We start from the raw sequence: 19,958 nt of genomic DNA, 5'->3' as shown, positions 1-19,958 counted from the left end.
CTCCCTCTCCTTCCTAACCTCTCCCTCTCCTTCCTCCGACCTCTCTCTCCTTCCTAACCTCCTCCCTCTCCCCTCCGACCTCTCTCTCTCCTTCCTCCCTCTCCTCTCCTTCCCTCTCGACCTCTCCCAACCTCCTCCCCTCCTCTCCTCCCAACCTCCTCCCTCTCCCTCTCCTAACCTCCTCCTCTCTCTCTCTCTCTCCTAACCTCCTCCTCTCTCTCTCCTTCCCCTCCTCCCTAACCTCCTCCTCCCTCTCTCTCTCCCTAACCTCCGACCCTCTCTCTCTCTCCTAACCTCCTCCCTCTCTCTCTCTCCTTCCCTCCTCCCTCTCTCTCTCTCCTAACCTCCCTCTCTCTCTCCCTCTCCTCTCCTCCTAACCTCCTCCCTTCTCTCCTAACCTCCTCCCTCTCCTCTCCTCTCCTAACCTCCTCCCTCCTCTCCTAACCTCCTCCTCCCCTCTCTCTCTCCTAACCTCCTCCCCTCTCTCTCCCCTCTCCTTCCCTCCGACCTCCTCCTCTCTCCCTCTCCTCCCTAACCTCCGACCTCTCCCTCCTCCCTCTCTCTCTCTCCTAACCTCCTCCCCTCTCCTCTCCTAACCTCCTCCCTCTCCCTCCTCTCCTTCCCTTCCCTCCTCCGACCTCTCCCTCTCCTTCCTCCGACCTCTCTCTCTCCTAACCTCCGACCTCCCTCTCTCTCTCCTAACCTCCCTCTCTCTCTCCTAACCTCCTCCTCTCTCTCTCCTCCCTCCCTCTCCTCCCCCTAACCTCTCTCTCTCCTAACCTCCCTCCTTCCCTCCTCCCTCCCTCCTCCCCTCTTCCTCCTCTCCTCCCTCTCCCTCTCCCCCCCTCTCTCTCTCTCCTAACCTCCTCCCCTCTCTCTCCTAACCTCCTCCCTCTCTCTCTCCTAACCTCCTCCCTCTCTCTCTCCTTCCCTCCTCCCTCTCTCTCCCTAACCTCCTCCCTCTCTCTCTCCCTAACCTCCCTCCCTCTCTCTCTCTCCTCCTCCCTCTCTCCCTCTCTCTCCTAACCTCCTCCCTCTCTCTCTCTCCTAACCTCCTCTCTCTCCTCTCTCTCTCCTAACCTCCTCCCTCTCTCTCTCCTAACCTCCTCCCTCTCTCTCTCTAACCTCCCTAACCTCCTCCCCCTCTCTCTCTCCTCCTCCCTCTCTCTCTCCCTCTCTCCTAACCTCCCTCTCTCTCCTAACCTCCCTCTCTCTCCTAACCTCCTCCCTCTCTCTCTCCTAACCTCCTCCTCCTCTCTCTCCTAACCTCCTCCCCTCTCTCTCTCCTAACCTCCTCCCTCTCTCTCTCCTAACCTCCTCCCTCTCTCTCTCCTAACCTCCGACTCTCTCCTAACCTCCCTCCTCTCCTAACCTCTCCTCTCTCTCCTAACCTCCTCCCCTCTCTCTCCTAACCTCCTCCCTCTCTCTCTCCTAACCTCCGACCTAACCTCCTCCCTCTCTCTCTCCTAACCTCCTCCCTCTCTCTCTCCTTCCCTCCGACCTCTCCCTCTCTCCTTCCCTCCTAACCTCCTCCCTCTCTCTCCCTAACCTCCTCCCTCTCTCTCTCCCCTCCTCCTCTCTCTCCTAACCTCCTCCCCTCTCTCTCTCTCTCCTTCCCTCCCCCTCTCCCCTAACCTCCTCCCTCCTCTCTCCTAACCTCCTCCTCCCCTCCTCTCTCTCTCTCCTAACCTCCTCCCTCTCTCTCTCCTAACTCCTCCCCCTCTCTCCTCCTAACCTCCTCCCTCCTCTCCTCCCTCCTCCTCTCTCTCTCCTAACCTCCTCCCTCTCTCTCTCTCTAACCTCCTCCCCCTCTAACCTCCTAACCTCTCCCTCCTCTCTCTCCTAACCTCCTCCCTCTCTCTCTCTCCTAACCTCCCTCTCTCTCTCTCCTAACCTCCTCTAACCTCCTCTCTCTCTCTCCTAACCTCCCTCCCCCTCTCTCTCCCTTCTAACCTCCTCCCTCCCCCTCTCTCTCCTAACCTCCTCTCCTCTCCCCTCGCTCTCCTCCCTCCCTCTCTCTCTCCTAACCTCCTCCCTCTCTCCTCTCCTCCCCTCCTCCCTCCTCCCTCTCTCTCTCTCTCTCCTAACCTCCTCCCTCTCTCTCTCCTAACCTCCTCCCTCCTCCCTTTCCCTCTCCTCTCCTCTCTCTCTCCTCCTCCCTCTCTCCTAACCTCCTCTCTCTCTCTCTCCTAACCTCCTCCCTCTCTCTCTCCTAACCTCCTCCCTCTCCCTCTCTCTCTAACCTCCTCCCCCTCCTCTCTCTCCTAACCTCCTCCCCCTCTCTCTCCTAACCTCCTCCTCTCTCTCCTAACCTCCTCCCCCTCTCTCTCCTAACCTCCTCCCCCTCCTCTCCTAACCCCTCTCTCTCCTAACCTCCTCCTCCCCTCTCTCTCCTAACCTCCTCCCCTCTCTCTCCTAACCTCCTCCCCTCTCTCTCCTAACCTCCTCCCCCTCCTAACCTCTCCCTCTCTCTCTCCTAACCTCCTCCCTCTCTCTCTCCTAACCTCCTCCCTCTCTCTCTCCTAACCTCCTCCCTCTCTCTCTCCTAACCTCCTCTCTCTCTCTCCTCCTCCCTCTCTCTCTCCTAACCTCCTCCCCCTCTCTCTCTCCTAACCTCCTCCTCTCTCTCTCTCCTAACCTCCTCCCTCTCTCTCTCCTAACCTCCTCCCTCTCTCCTCTCCCCTCTCCTAACCTCCTCCCTCTCTCTCTCCTAACCTCCTCCCTCTCTCTCTCTCCTAACCTCCTCCCTCTCTCTCTCTCCTAACCTCTCTCTCCCCCTCTCTCTCTCCTAACCTCCTCTCCTCTCTCTCTCCTAACCTCCTCTCCCTAACCTCCTCCCCCTCTCTCTCTCTCCTAACCTCCTCCCTCTCTCCTCTCTCTCCTAACCTCCTAACCCCCTCTCTCTCTCCTAACCTCCTCCCTCCTCTCTCTCTCCTAACCTCCTCCCCTCCTCTCTCTCCTAACCTCCTCCCCCTCTCGCTCTCTCTCCTAACCTCCTCCCCCTCTCTCTCTCCTAACCTCCTCCCTCTCTCCCTCTCTCTCCTAACCTCCTCCTCCCTCTCCTAACCTCTCTCTCTCTCCTAACCTCCTCCTCCCTCTCTCCTCTCTCCTAACCTCCTCCTCTCTCTCTCCTAACCTCCTCTCTCTCTCCTAACCTCCTCCCTCTAACCTCCTCTCTCTCTCCTAACCTCCTCCCCTCTCTCTCTCTCCTAACCTCCTCCCTCTCTCTCTCCTAACCTCCTCCCTCGCTCTCTCTCCACCTAACCTCCTCCTCTCTCTCTCTCTCCTAACCTCCTCCCTCTCGCTCTCTCTCCTAACCTCCTCCCTCTCGCTCTCTCTCCTAACCTCCTCCCTCTCTCTCCTAACCTCCTCCCTCCTCTCTCTCCTAACCTCCTCCCCTCTCTCTCCTAACCTCCTCCCTCTCTCCTAACCTCCTCCCTCTCTCTCCTAACCTCCTCCCTCTCTCCTAACCTCCTCCCTCGCTCTCTCCTAACCTCCTCCCCTCCTCCTCCTAACCTCCTCCCTCTCTCTCTCCTAACCTCCTCCTCTCGCCTCTCTCCTAACCTCCTCCCTCTCTCTCTCTCCTAACCTCCTCCCCTCTCCTCTCTCTCTCCTAACCTCCTCCCTCTCTCTCTCCTAACCTCCTCCCTCTCTCCTCTCTCCTCTCCTAACCTCCTCCCTCTCTCTCTCCTAACCTCCTCCCTCTCTCTCTCCTAACCTCCTCCCTCTCTCTCTCTCCTAACCTCCTCCCTCTCTCTCTCCTAACCTCCTCCCTCTCTCTCTCTCCTAACCTCCTCCCTCTCTCTCTCCTAACCTCCTCCCCCCTCTCTCTCCTAACCTCCTCCCTCTCTCTCTCCTAACCTCCTCCCTCTCTCTCTCCTAACCTCCTCCCTCTCTCTCTCCTAACCTCCTCCCTCTCTCTCTCCTAACCTCCTCCCTCTCTCTCTCCTAACCTCCTCCCTCTCTCTCTCCTAACCTCCTCCCTCTCTCTCTCCTAACCTCCTCCTCTCTCTCTCCTAACCTCCTCCCTCTCTCTCTCCTAACCTCCTCCCTCCTCCCTAACCTCCTCTCTCTCTCTCCTCTCTCTCTCCTAACCTCCTCTCCCCTCTCTCTCTCCTAACCTCCTCCCCCTCTCTCTCTCCTAACCTCCTCCCCCTCTCCTAACCTCCTCTCTCCTAACCTCCCTCTCTCCCCCCTCTCTCTCTCCTAACCTCCTCCCCTCTCTCTCTCCTAACCTCCTCCCTCTCTCTCTCTCTCCTAACCTCCTCCCTCTCGCTCTCTCTCCTAACCTCCTCCCTCTCGCTCTCTCTCCTAACCTCCTCCCTCGCTCTCTCTCCTAACCTCCTCCCTCTCTCTCCTAACCTCCTCCCTCTCTCTCTCTCTCCTTCCCTCCTCCCTCCCTCTCTCCTAACCTCCTCCCTCTCTCTCTCCTTCCCTCTTCCCTCTCTCTCTCCTTCCCTCTTCCCTCCCTCCTGACTCCCACGCATGAACACACTACCCAGCAGTGACCAGGGCCATTTATCACTGGGACTGACACATGATTATCTACAGCTTGGATCAGGAACTGAACAGACACTGCAGGACGACAGTTCTGAGTCTCAGGCTTTTGTCCCAAATAGCACCCTAAGCCTTAGCCTATATAGTGCACTACTAGGGTGTATTTGGAACACAACCTTAGTCTCAGCCATTAGGTCAGCCATTAGCAGGTTGACAGAAACAGAAGGTAATAGACATGAAGAAAGAAATGAACATCGGATTGTGAAGTGGAATGCATCAAGGCTACATGTAGTACTGTACAGAATGTCAGTGAGTGAATAAAACGACTATGGATTGCAGTGTAAAGCCCTTTCCCAGATGTAGAATGAACCCTCTGCAGACAAAGTCAATAGAGACAGATGTTTTACACGTCACTGATGGTCCCCGGTATGATTGGGTGAAGAGATGATATAACCAATCAATACAATAATGTACTATTATCATCACCACACTAATAAATGGATCTAACAATGAGGCTAATTAAATACTCTGCTAATTGTCCAAGTAATACATTTCTGACCACATGCTGTGACTTGGCTGCCATTAGCAAGACAGGAGCAACACAGATAACAGGAGTTCAGAAATATCACACACACCAGTGCAGAGGGGACAGGAAAATACTACTGTAAACGCTGTTCCATTCAGCAAGCTAGCCTAGCATAAACCAGAGCAGGGTCGACCCGTAGCAGCATAGCCTAAACCACACGAGAACAGAGCGGCAAGGCAAAGCCATCCTTACCGTGATATAGTCCTTCCATTTAAAGAAGAAAAGCCAAACCAGTAGCCAGGAGACCGGAAGGACGGATCTAATTAATACACAAAGCCGTGTTGCCTCGGCGACATGCAATCCACTACCTCCTTTACTGGCCTTAACCAAGACAATATCCTGCCATGTAGAACACAGTAGCCTTACTTCTCAGACTATGGAGAGACAGAGTGTGTGTGTGTGTGTGAGCCAAGTGTACGCACACAGCCGACGGACGGACTGCCTCCGAATGACAGAGAGAGGGGGATGAGAGAGATGGAAACAGGAGGCGGCTGGGGTCTTTGTCTCTCGGACGGAGAAGGTAGGGGAAGCGACAGGGGGAAGAGCAGGAGGAAGAGGAGGGAGGGGAAAGAGCAAGAGGAGGAAGGGATAAGAGCAAGATTAGGAGGTGGAAAGAGCAGGAGGAGAGAGGAGCAGGAGGAGAGAGGAGCAGGAGGAGAGAGGGGGAAGAGCAGGTGGAGGAGGGGGGGAGAGGAGGAGGAGGAGGGAGGGGGAAGAGCAGGAGGAGGGAATAAAGAGAAGGAAAGGAAAGGAAGAAAGCACGGTGAGAAACAGAGAGAGAGAGATAGAAGGAATTGAGAGAGAGAAAGGGGGGAAAGGGAGGAAGAGAGGAGGAGGGGGGGCAAGACGAACAGAAAAGTAAATCAAATGTCACCAACAATAGCCGTCCATCACAGTGCATGGCCATTAGCCCTCAATAGAGAGCAGACAGGGAGACACATAAAACCAGCTTCCTGCATCTACCATCACACTGCCGAAGCATCACTACACACAATAGGGGTGTCAAACAGACGGACCACAAGGGGGTCCCAATCTGGCCGTGGGTGGTTTGAGTAAATAAATAATGGACTTACATGAATACAGTTTCTTGACTGTGTCCAGCTTGCTAATAAATCACTGAAATTAAATCTAGACAGTCAAGGAACATCGAAAATCCCAAAACGATAGATGGAGGACTATTTCTTGCACATTTTGACACAGAGGAAATATAACACATTTTCAGTGTGGCCCTCCGGACCCAGTTGAAGATCGAATGCAGCCCCAGGGGCTGAATCACTTTGACACCCCTGCAGTAGACAGTCACACACAGATCTCACTAGTGTCGGCTTCCTCTGTTCGCTTTCTTCCATTTCCTCTCTCTATAGGGATGGATGGAAGAGGGGGGGTGAATACTGAAAAATATGTATTTAACTGTATATAATATATATGCTTCTGAACATTTTATTGTAATTCAGATTTTCCAGGGGGTTGCTGCAGCACCCTCAGCACCCCTACTTCCTGTGGCTATGCTGTGGTGTGTGTGTACTGTGTGACTGATGGGAAGCTCATTTGAAGGGCCAGAGGTCACCCTAATCGCTGGGGAATGGACAAGGGCTGAGCCAGAACTAACCAAACTGGTTGCAACTAGACACTAAACCCTAACCCCTGGGGAATGGACCAGGGCTGAGCCAGAACTAACCAAACTGACTGCAACTAGACACTAAACCCTAACCCCTGGGGAAAGGACAAGGGCTGAGCCAGAACTAACCAAACTGATTGCAACTAGACACGAAACCCTAACCCCTGGGGAATGGACCAGGGCTGAGCCAGAACTAACCAAACTGATTGCAACTAGACACCTATAACAACATGGAATTTGGCCAACATACTTTGCTATTGTCTTTCAATTAAAAGCATGTTATAATTTAAATGTATTATTATTTATTTATTACATTAGACAACCGCTGGAGTAGAATTGGAAGTTCTTGATAGACAGACCGACCATAAATCTTACAAATCAGTGATATTACATGGAGATAAACACTAGCACCGCCTTTATGCCTAGAAGTACCCGCTAGAGAACTATGTCGGGCATCGCCTTCAGCACATGCATCAACCCGCAAGGTACAGCAAACACAAGCGCCAAACGCTTGATAAATAGTGCATCAACTATTATAAAGGATTAATTGCATGAAGAAATATTTGTGGAAATATAAGATATATGTTTTGTATAATTCTACAAAGACCTAGGAAAAATGTAGACCTATAGCTTATTTTCATTTCCCTTCCAATAAAACCATTACAGTGTAATCCATTTGATCTACTTTATTTGTAGATTCTATTAGTAGAGTCTAAACAAAAGCACCAGTGCAAGAACAACTGTAAAGAATGAATAGCAAAAATAAAATAATCATATTCTTGACAAGATATAAAAACGGTCCTTTGTTGATAGAATGAAAATCAAAAATAAAATAAATATAATCATGACAATATATAAAAACAGTCATTTGTTGATTGTATCGGACATGCCTTTATGCATGAAATTTGAATGAATCAATCTGGTATTTTTATGCTTTGGGTCCACAGTCAGCGCACAGCTTCGGGGCTTTGTGTGAGCAAGCCCCACAAACAGATCGATTGCACTGCACATGATTTTCATGAGCCTTGTTTCGTGTGCACCTGCCGCAGGTGTCGCATAATCTCTTTGAAGCGGTTGCGTTGCACCTATCAGACCAAAATGACTCCACATCCATGCTCTTTCCACCGTACGCACCGCAAACATGCAAGAGGGCCATCACTGCTTAGAGTTCATCCTTAGACATGTCCCATATACTGCTTCCTTTTCTGTGCTCATGAGCAACAGGACAATCTCAGATGTGATGCAACATCTGCATGTCACATACATTCATCACTCTTCTCTACCCAAACAGTGTCATTCCTCCCAGACTCCTGTCTCACCGTGGCAGTTGGCTCTGTTTTGTTTTTTCTGCGACGAGGCTCAGGCATCGGAGATGGAGGTTCGATGTCAACATCAGAATCAAATTAAGACTCTTGATCAGCAACGTTGATTTCAAGCTCAATATCTGATCCTACATCTGACTCCAACTCATCTAAATTCTGCGTCCATTCGTTTAGTTCAGCTTGCCATTGACAACAACACACATTGTAGTATGTTGACCTCATTGTCTGATTTGACTCTCCGAGGGGAGATTATGTACAATTTCCAGCCTTTCATAATAAAGGAATTAGACCGCCTGTGACACCCTGATCTGTTTCACCTGTCTTGTGATTGTCTCCACCCCCCACCAGCTGTTTCCCATTTTTCCCCATTATTCCCTGTGTATTTATACCTGCGTAACAGTCATCCCAAAGTGTTTTCCATGTGTTGCCTTCGCACTAATTTTGTTTTCTTGTCTTCTCGGTTTACACCTTTCTGCTTGCCCTAACCCTGCCCGCCTTGGACTCCAAACCTCTGCTTGGCCTCGACCTGCCCTTTTGCCTTACCCTTTGTGATAATAAATATTCTGAGAACCGAACTATCTACCTCCTGTGTTTGCATCTGGGTCTTATATTGAGTTGTGATAGTACTAACTGGCCATGACTGAACCCAGCAGGCTCAGGCCAGCTCCACAACCCTCAGGCCAGCTCCACAACGCTCAGGCCAGCTCCACAACGCTCAGGCCAGCTCCACAACGCTCAGGCCAGCTCCACAACGCTCAGGCCAGCTCCACAACATCTCCCTGCAAGGAGCCCCCATTGGAAGACACAAGGAGCTACTTCAGAACCTTATGGAGGGACTCCATACCTTGGAGGAACAACATGACCATATGTTCAACCCATTACTGTAGCAAGCCACAACGGAAACCTCCCAGGCGCTCAGTAACCTCGCTACTAGCGATGTTTCTCCCAAGCCTACACAGGCTTCCCGAGAACCCCGGAGCTCTATGCTGGAGATCCTGGAACCTGCCAAGCGTTTCTCTCCCAGTGCTCCCTTATCTTTGAGCTACAGCCTAGCCTTCTTCGGATTGGTCGAATATAGAGTATCTCATAACGCTGATGTTTGGAAGGGCGCTCACTCAACAATCCGTCGTTTGACAGTCTGGAGGATTTCGTGGCGGAGGTAAGGAAGGTGTTCAATTCCCTGGTGTCTGGGAGAGAGGCTGCTCGGAAGCTACTTCGTCTGCATCAAGACTCACGCAGTGAAGCAAACTACACGGTTGACTTTCGCACGCTGGCCGCCGAGAGTGCCTGGAACCCGGAGTCCCTGTTCGACACCTTCCTTCATGGATTATCGGAGGGAATCAAAGATGAACTCGCAGCCTGGGAGTTACCCAGGGACCTCGACTCCCCCATAGCCTTGACTATAAGGATCACTGGGCGCCTACGGGAACGCAGGAGGGTGAGGTTGTCTGCTGTCAGCCACACTCGCTCGTACATAGTTTCTCCCTTGCCTCCGAAGAACCCTGGAAGTTCCCGACACCTGCATTCCCGAGAGAATTCGATATCACCCGAGCCCCCTCGGACTGGCAGCTTGTCTCCTCCTGAGGCCATGCAACTGGGCAGAGCTAGATGTTCTCCTAGTGAACATTTAAGCAGGCTGAGCTCCAACAGTTGCCTGTATTGTGGTACTACAGGACATTACATAGCCACCTGTCCAGTAAAAGACCAGGCTCATCAGTAGGTACAGGTACGCTGGTGGGCAATACAGGGAGTCTCCAAACTACCATTACTCATACCCTTCTCCACGCTATCCTGCTGTGGGGTGACCGGTCAAAATCTCTCCAGTTTGCTCATTGACTCTGGGGCTGACGAGAGCTTCATGGATAATACCCAGCTCAGATACCAGGGTCTCTGTACTCAACTCCTCTCCATTCCCATGGATGCCAGAGCTTTGGACAGACGCTCCATTGGCAGGGTCACTCACAGTACGGTTCCCATTAACCTGCGAGTGTCGGGTAATCACTGAGTCCATTCAGTTTATACAGTTTATAGCTCGTTCTGCCACACATATTGCCTTAAGGCTGCGCAGCCTGCCCTGGGACATCCTTCTGCGAGCTTGGGAAAAGACTCAGATCGCTCCACCGTTCCTGCGAAGAACCAGGACCTCTGGGAATTATTCAACAAGGCTCGCGCCACATCCCTTCCTTCTCCTCAACCCTACGATTGCACCATTGACCTCCTCCCGGGCACCACACCACCTGGGGGGTGGCTTTATTCCGTCTGGGCCGGAGACCAAGACCATGGAGGTATACATTGAGGACTCTAGCAGCCGGCGCAGGGTTTTTCTTTGTGGAAAAGAACAAAACCCTGCTCCGTGTATCGACTACTGAGGCCCTCAATGACATACCGGTAAAAAATCATTAACTGCTACCACTCCTCTCCACGGCTTTCAAGCGTCTCCAGGGGGCAACCATCTTTTCGGAGTTGGACCTCCTACCACCTGGTTCGGATATGGGAAGGAGACGAGTGGAAGACAGCCTTCAACACGGCTATCGGACACTACGAGTACCTGGTTATAACGTTTGGTCTGACCAATGCTCTCGCAGTGTTCCAGGCCCTGTGCAACGATGTTCAATCGTGACACGTGGAACTGGTTTGTGTTTGTCCATCTCGACGACATCCTTGTCTTTTCCCGGTCGGCTCAAGAGCATGTTCTCCATGTCCGACAAGTCCTCCCGTGCCTTCTGGAGAACAAGCTGTTTGTTAAAGCGGAGAAATGAGAGTTCCATCATTCCACTATCTCCTTTCTGATATACGTCATCGCTGCAGGGAACATTCAGATGGATCCTGACAAGGTGAGAGCGGAGGTGGATTGGCACCAACCCACATCCAGAGTGCTGTTGCAACGTTTCCTGGGATTTGCTCATTTCTACAGCCACTTTATTTCGGGGATACAGCACCCTGGCCTCCCCCCTCTCTGCACTCACCTCTCCCAAGGTTCTGTTCATGTTGTCCCCAGCTGCTGACCGGGGGTGTTTCTGGATCTGAAGCACAGTTTCACGACAGCCCTTATCCTAATCCATCCGGACCTGTCCCATCAGTTTGTGGTGGAGGTTAATGCTTCGGACATTGGAGTGGGGGCCGTCCTGTCCCAGCATTCTTGCCAGGACCAAAAACAGCATCCCTGCTCATTCCCATCGTCTCAATTCCACTGAGAGGAACTATGATGTGGGAAATCTAATTCTGGTGGTCAAGATGGCGTTGGAGGAGTGGAGGCACTGGCTTGAAGCGGACCGACCACAAGAATTTGGAATATCTTCGCACCGCCAAGAGCCTCAACTCAAGGCAGGTTCGTTGGGCTTTGTTATTCACTCGATTCAATTTTGCCAACCGTCCTGGGCCCAACATGTTGAAGCCTGACGCACTCTACCGCCTGTATAGTTCCACTGCTACACCATCTAACCTCGAGACCCTCCACCCTACCTCCTGTCTAGCAGCTACACTAGTCTGGGGTATTGAAAGCAGGGACCGCAAGGCGTAGCGGGTTTTTGTCACAGATTCGGCCCGGTCCCCGTTCCTGGAATGGGCCCATTCCTCTAAACTCACCTGTCATCCTGGCTCCCGTCGGACCCTGGCTTTCATTCGCCAATGTTTTTGGTGGCCATCATGGTTCCGGACATCTCCGCATTCGTCAACGCCTGCACTGTTTGCGCACAGAACAAGACTCAGCGACAAGCTCCAGCTGGCCTACTTTAACCACTCCCTGTTCCTCATTGCCCCTGGTCCCACATATCCCTGGACTTTGTCACTGGTCTCCCTTCCGTCAGATGGCAACACCACCATCCTTACTGTGGTGGATAGGTTTTCCAAAGCTGCACATTTCATTCCCCCTTCCCAAGTAACCTTCAGCCAAGGAGACGGCCCAGCTTATGGTGCAGCACGTCTTCCAGATCCATGGACTTCTGGTCGACATGGTCTCCAATTGGGGTCCTCAGTTCTTGTCCAGCTTCTGGAAGGCATTCTGCACCCTTATTTGGGCATCGGCCAGCCTGTCCTCCGGGTTTCATCCCCAGTCCAACAGCCAATCGGAGCGAGCCAATCAGGATCTGGAGACTACTCTGAGCTGCCTCGTCTCTGCCAACCCCACCACCTGGAGCCAGCAACTTGTGTGGGTGGAGTACGCCCGCAACTTCCTTCCCAGCTCCCTCACTGGACTCTCACGCTTCAAGTGTTCCTTGGGTAACCCACTCATGCTCTTCCCTGAGCAAGAGGTCTGCATACCCTCAGCCCAGATGTTCGTCCACCGCTGTTGGCGTACCTGGAAGAGGGGGACCCCAGCTCCCCGGGCAGAGGGTATGGCTGTCTACCCGTGATCTGTCCCTGGAATCTTTTAAATTTTGTCCTTGTTTAATTGGTCCATTCCCCATCTCTAAAGTCCTTAGCCTCTCCGCTCTTCATCTTCTGTTGCCCCGTACCCTCCGTATACATCCCACTTTCCATCTTTTGTTGCCCCGTACCCCCCGTATACATCCCACTTTCCATCTTCTGTTGCCCCGTACCCTCCGTATACATCCCACTTTCCATGTGTCTAGGATTAAACCTTTGTCTTTGGTTATTCTTGGAAAACAGCCCTTTGCCTCCCGTGTTTAGTCTTCCCGGTTCCCGGCTTTCTGCCTGCCCTGACTGTCTGTCTACCATTCTGTCCCTTGTTGACTCTGCCTTGGATTACGAACCTCTGCCTGCCCTGACTGTCTGTCTGCCATTCTGTCCCTTGTTGACTCTGCCTTGGATTATGAACCTCTGCCTGCCCTGACTGTCTGTCTGCCATTCTGTCTCTTGTTGACTCTGCCTTGGATTATGAACCTCTGCCTGCCCTGACTGTCTGTCTGCCATTCTGTCTCTTGTTGACTCTGCCTTGGATTATGAACCTCTGCCTGCCCTGACTGTCTGTCTGCCATTCTGTCTCTTGTTGACTCTGCCTTGGATTATGAACCTCTGCCTGCCCTGACTGTCTGTCTGCCATTCTGTCCCTTGTTGACTCTGCCTTGGATTACGAACCTCTGCCTGCCCTGACTGTCTGTCTGCCATTCTGTCTCTTGTTGACTCTGCCTTGGATTATGAACCTCTGCTTGCCTTCGACCTGCCATTTTGCCTTACCCTTTGTGATAATAAATATTCTGAGAACCAAACCATCTACCTCCTGTGTCTGCATCTGGGTCTTATCCTGAGTTGTGATACCGCCCACAATTCTTTATCATAATTACACTATTGTTCTAAATGCAAATCATCCTTATCATTCAGATCAATCAAATTCAATGAACCTCCTCATCATTCATTTCACTTAAGTCACATGCACCATTATCAGTTTATACATGATTCCGGTTTCTGTCACCCATTCATCCATGGATGACAGAATAGCATATTTAAAAATGTTAAGTTTATTATGTTACTAGTTTTTTGCTTAGTAGCCAGAGCAATGCTGCCGCATGAGTGATCATGTGCTGAATGCATGGACAGCGCGGTTATTCTTGGAAAAAGTTACATTTGGAAATAGAGCTGACAAAGTTCATAGAAAACAGCAGAATATGATCTTTCTGATACTATATAGAAATCTAAACGATTTTACCTGCATGTGACTCTGAAGGAGGATTTGATAAAGTGATGCTCCTTTCCCTAATATTGTCACTCATCAGATTATTGTCAATGTAATCTTGTCTATAGGCTAACTCTTATGTGTGAAATTTTTTTTTGACATCTTACCCCAGTCTAAGAAATAAACCTCCCATGCCACTCTGTCAACATCACGGCAAATCTCATGTGAGTGCATTCCATCTATTGGCACAATGGACAGTTTTTAACATCTCGTCCCGTGTTTTATGATTCTGATCATCTGGACCAGTCCAGTGACTGCTGTGAAAGGACAGCTGACAACATAGGAAAGTCTGTGTGACAGCTTGGAGAGACAGCTGACCGGAGGGAATAGACCCCACTGGGGCTGTCATGGGCTAGCTACCCATGTTGGCAGTCTCCGACGCTGTTTCAGTATGTTGGAGACACCCGCTAAGTGCTACTGAAAGTCAACAAAGGAACATACCCCTAGAGCCTGCGAGAGCTGGGGCGCAAGATGGCTCAACGACTGATCACACGGTTACGGACCCAGGAACGGAAACGACTACGAGTAGGAACACAGCACATGAGACAACCATAACAGCAGCAGGACACACACTTCAGGTGTGCAGCTGTGGTTGGGAGAGAGTAACATCGGCAAGGGGGTTAAGGATCCATCAAGGGAGGAAAAGGTGCTTGGGAGAGCAGAGACAGGGACCTCGCATTGACCAGTACTTCTTACGAAGCAGCCAGTCAAATCAGTCGAATGAAGCACAGCGACGGGACGCAAACCAAAGTTCGCAGAGCATCAGCACCCCTGTAACTGAGGAGGATAACACAAGCACAGAAATGCCGGTGGATGAACTCACCCAACCACAGAGACCTCTAAAAGAGGAAAAGATCAAAGGGCACAGACCAAGTGTGAAGTGGCCCAAAGCTGTTGAAAAGAGAGAGTGGGAAACAATCAACAACGACCTGACAAAAATCTTGGAACAACAGGTAGGAACAGCAGAGAAAAAGCTTGAAAGGATGGGAGACATTATCTACCACTACGGAGAAGAGCGCTTTGGAGTAAACGAAAGGAGAAGTGGCAAGACACCACCCCTGCCAGCCAAATCTAGGAGACAGCAGGAGATCGAGATACTTGTCAGAGAGAGAAGGCAGCTGAGGAAGCAGTGGAAGAAGGCCTCTGATGCAGAGAGAGAAGGTCTCATGCTACTCCAAGCAGACATTAAATGTCGGCTGGCAACCTTGCGAAGAGCGGAAAACTTAAGGAAACTTCGTAGGAAGAAGGTACACTCAAGAACACGGTTCTATAAAAACCCCTTTAAGTTTGTCAAAGATCTCTTCGCAAAGGAAAAGTGCGGAATCCTAAAAACTCCAAAGCCTGAACTGGAAGAACATCTGGAAAAGGTCCACCAGGACATGAAAAGGCATGAGCAGATAGTCATCCCACATGACATCCCACCTATTCAACCACCAGAATTCAATCTGGACACTGACCCTCCAAAATGGAGGGAAGTAGAGAACGTTGTCCGAAGAGCAAGAGCGGCCTCTGCTCCTGGTCCTAATGGAGTACCATACAAGCTCTACAAGAACGCCCGGATGTCCTACGCTTTCTTTGGAGGCTCATGAGGATAGTGTGGCAGAAGGAAATAATACCAAAGGCATGGCGAAGGGCTGGTGGTGTGCTAATCCCGAAAGAGAAGGATGCGACAGACATCAGTCAATTCCGACCAATCTCCCTTCTCAACGTCGAAGGGAAGATCTTTTTCAGTATAATAGCACAGAGGCTGTCCACTTATCTGGAAAGGAACAAGTACATTGATACATCTGTACAGAAAGCAGGCATTCCTGGTTTCTCTGGTTGCCTGGAACATACTAGTATGATTTGGCACCAGATCCAAACCGCTAAGAAGGACAAGAGAGACCTCTATGTCATCTTCCTCGACCTGGCCAATGCCTTTGGCTCAGTTCCCCATGAACTCCTCTGGGAATCCTTCAACATTTTCCACGTACCAGAACCCATCACTACACTGGTAAAGGCCTATTTCCAAGACCTGCAATTGTGTTTCACAACACCTGACTTCACAACAACATGGCAGCGCTTGGAAGTAGGCATAATGGCAGGCTGTACAATTTCTCCTCTGGCATTCACTATGGCCATGGAAGTCATCATCAGGGCATCGAGATGGGTGGTCGGCGGTGAGAGAACTAAGGAAGGGCTCCGTCTCCCACCTATCCGAGCATACATGGATGACATGACTATACTGACCACCACTGCAGCATGCACCAGGCGGCTACTTGCAAAACTGCAGGATAACATCAAGTGGGCCCGGATGAAAATCAAGCCAAGCAAATCTCGAAGCATCTCCATAGTCAAGGGACAGCTTAAAGATGTGAGGTTCTGCATTGGAGATGACCCGATACCAACGGTGTCTGAGCAACCCATCAAGAGCCTGGGTAGATGGTACAACGAAAGCCTCCGGGATAAAGATCAAGTGCAGCAAGTAAGGCAGGACATCGCCGACGGTCTTGAGAACATCAACAAGACCCTACTGCCTGGGAGGCTCAAGCTTTGGTGCCTACAGTTTGGACTTCTCCCCGGGTAATGTGGCCACTCACCGTCTATGAGGTCCCAATAACAACAGTGGAGAAGATGGAGCGAACCATTACCTCATACGTGAAGAAATGGCTGGGTGTCCCACGATGCCTGAGTAACATCGGCCTGTATGGCAAAGGGGTCCTTGAACTACCTCTTACAAGTCTAACGGAGGAGTACAAGTGCTCTAAAGTAAGACTTCAGATGACATTGAAGGACTCCAAAGACCAGACCATTAGCAAGGCTGCACCTCTCCTACAAACTGGACGGAAATGGACATCATCCAAGGCTGTGCAGCAAGCAACATCAGCCCTGAGACACCAAGACATTGTGGGGAATATCCAGCATGGAAGAGGAGGCTTTGGCCTGGCAGCAAGCAAACCAACGTTCCATAAGGCAACAACATCTGAACGCAGGAAGCTGGTGGTCGAGGAGGTGCGCAGACAGGAGGAGACTGCAAGAAGTGCAAAGGCTGTCTCTCTTGCTAAACAAGGGCAATGGACGCGGTGGGAAGGCCTGGAGAGGAGAAAGATCAACTGGAGTGAGCTTTGGCAAATGGAGGCAAGCAACATCAGCTTCATCATAAGAGCTGTTTATGATGTGCTTCCATCACCAAAAAAATCTACATCAATGGTATGGCGAGGACTCGACCTGCCCCCTCTGCCCAGCTCCAGCGACTCTCAGGCATATAATGACAGGTTGCAAGACCAGCCTCTCACAAGGCCGCTACACCTGGAGGCACAATCAGGTCCTCAAGAGCCTGGCTGCAGCACTTGAGACCAAGAGGAGTGCAACCAATTCATTACCTCCAAAAACAAGCAATCCCGTCAAAACAACAACATTCATCCGGGAGGGACAGAAAAGACCCAAGTATCCTCCTACAAAGCCAGAAACTGGACACCTAGCCATGGCCCGGGACTGGAAGATGCTTGTCGATATTGGCCAGCAACTCATTTTTCCACCAGAGATTGCTTCTACCAACCTTAGGCCAGACATGGTACTCTGGTCCCCTTCACGAAAGGCTGTGTACATCATAGAGCTCACAGTCCCGTGGGAAAACTCGGTTGAAGAGGCCTACGAGCGTAAGAAACTTCGTTACACAGAGTTGGCAGCAGACGCAACTCAGCGTGGCTGGAATGCAAAGGTCTGGCCAGTTGAAGTGGGATGCAGAGGATTCGTGGCTTCTTCCATCATCAGGTTGCTGAAAGAACTTGGAATCCATGGACAGGCTCTGCGGCAGACCGTCAGAGCAGTTTCTCAAGCAGCTGAAAGAGGCAGCCAGTGGATCTGGATCAAACGGAAGGACCCTTGCTGGGCTATAACTTCATGACCCCCACCCCCACCTGAGAACCCAATTCAGATCCCTCCAACTTGAGGAGGGCATATGAGGTATGCGGTCAGCTGTATGGCTGGCTCAGGGAAGAGGACGCCCCTGCCTTGCATAGTCCCGTGGGACATCTTAATTGGGCATGGGACACAAGCTAAGGCTTGATTACCCTTTAGCTGGCCACCTTTGATGAGGGTGTTTAGTGATTAAAGGCCGAAACACCCACTGATTCGAAGGCACACTACTGAGGATGTGTCCCAAAATTGACATCTTACCCCAGTCTAAGAAATAAACCTCCCATGCCACTCTGTCAACATCACGGCAAATCTCATGTGAGTGCATTCCATCTATTGGCACAATGGACAGTTTTTAACATCTCGTCCCGTGTTTTATGATTCTGTGAAATTAGTTTTGGTATAGTTTCAATGGGCCGGCTGTGCAGGCTGACTGGCATCGTCTAATTCCTGCTCATCAAGTTGGATAGAGTCAAGGATATGTTTTGCATTATTCTAAAGGCCTACTGCAACACACAGCATGTTTTCGTTTCCCTTACAATAAACTGTGATTAGTAATAGGCTCCCGAGTGGCGCAGTGGTCTAAGGCACTGCATTTCAGTGCAAGATGCCTGGTTCGAATCCAGGCTGTATCACATCCAGCCGTGATTGGGAGTCCCATAGGGCAGTGCACAATTGGCCCAGCGTCGTCTGGGTTTGGCCGGAGTAGGCCGTCATTGTAAATAAAATTTTCTTCTTAACTGACTTGCCATGTTAAATAAAGGTCCTGTAACAGCTTTGTCAAAGAGAATGGTATCAATCCGCAATGTTCCCAGTCAAATTATTAACATGAGCTCCAACACTGATAAATAGGCATAAAACAAACTCATTCTTACAATATTGTTGTTCTGAATTAAATCAACCTCTTCACCCTCATCATTCAGTTTGGCCTAATTTAAATTCAATTGTGAAGTAAGGTGCACAATTATTGCTCATTCATCCATTTGTCATTATTTCTCCTATTACAGTGAAAGAAAACCATGCTATTGTTTGAGGAGAGTGCACAGTTATGAACTTGAAAATGTATTAATAAACCAATTAAGCATATTGGGCAGTCTTGATACAACATTTTGAACAGAACTGCAATGGTTCATTGAATCAGTCTAAAACTTTGCACGTACACTGCTGCCATCTAGTGGCCAACATCTAAATTGCGCCTAACCTGGAATATTACATTTCGGCCTTTCTCTTGCATTTCAAAGATGCATTTCAAACACAGTTTTTCTTTGTATTATCTTTTACCAGATCTAATGTGTTATATTCTCCTAATTTCACATTTCCAAAAACTTCAAAAGGTATCAAGTATATGCATACCTTGCACAGATCCTGAGCTACAGACAGTTCGATTTGGGTATGTAATTTTAGGTGACATTTTTTTTTTTAAAGGGTCTGATCCTTTAAGAGGTTTTTAAGTTAGGAATACAGTATGTGTGAAAAAAACAGGTCCAAAGGCTCTTCTGTTTGTGATTTTTTTATTTTAATCTGACAAATAAGAGGTGTAAAATAAAAACATTTTTTTTTAAGTCAGGGGAAAGAGCAGGACATAGATTTTTTTGTATGTACATTTTTTTACTTTTACAAAATCAAACGTTGGTGGCCGTTGGCCTATGGTGGTCCTTGTGTTAATGTGATTATTAATAATGACATTTTACTGAGTGTAATGAGTGCGCTGAGAGTCGGGAAGCAAGTTCAGGGAGTGAGTGTTATAATAAACAAACGCAACTAAATACAAAACAACAAACAACAAACAACGCACAGATATGACACTGGAACAGAAGGCCTAGGGAAGGAAACAAAGGGAGTGACATATATAGGGAAGGTAATCAGGGAGATAATGGAGTCTAGGTGAGTCTGATGACACGCACGTGACAGGTGTGCGCCATAACGAACAGCCTGGTGACCTGGAGGCCAGAGAGCGAGCACACAATGAGTGTAGTAAACCTATCAATCAATGGAATTTGGCAACAGGGTGCGAGTGAGTCTGGATACCCAGTCATATCATCAGTTAACCTAAAGAACGTCTCTCTGACGTGTTCATGTGTGCAGACCTGACACATGCTGGATTGTGACTGGCTGGGGGAAAATGCATTCCTGATGAGGGTGCAAATTTCAGACAATTTTGCTGCCGACTAATTAACTGGACAAGAAACTGTTACACATTTCCCAAACAGTAAAATGACATAACCAAACAGAAAATACTATCAGACATATAGTGACGAGATGCTTATGTTTCCGCCCTAACAATGGGAGTCGTCCAAAGGCGGAAAGACAGGCGACAAGCTTAGGCCCAAAATAAACCCATATAAACACATTGGACTTATTTTGGCGAGAGTGATACCTCTTGCTTCGCCTCTTCCTCTCTGATAC

At 50.0% G+C, this 19,958-nt stretch overlaps 1 protein-coding gene across 8 annotated transcripts in view; it reads right to left on the bottom strand.

The window, feature by feature from the left end:
* LOC115128731 (focal adhesion kinase 1-like) overlaps positions 1 to 19,958 on the bottom strand; it is a 302,242-nt gene that overhangs the window by 239,820 nt on the left and 42,464 nt on the right. The window lies entirely within an intron of this gene.

The sequence above is a fragment of the Oncorhynchus nerka genome, linkage group LG4 (genome assembly GCF_034236695.1).
Source record: "Oncorhynchus nerka isolate Pitt River linkage group LG4, Oner_Uvic_2.0, whole genome shotgun sequence".
Taxonomy (NCBI): Eukaryota; Metazoa; Chordata; class Actinopteri; order Salmoniformes; family Salmonidae; genus Oncorhynchus; species Oncorhynchus nerka.
The sequence above is the reverse complement of the archived record's forward strand: the minus strand, read 5'-3'. Positions and strand labels throughout refer to the sequence as shown.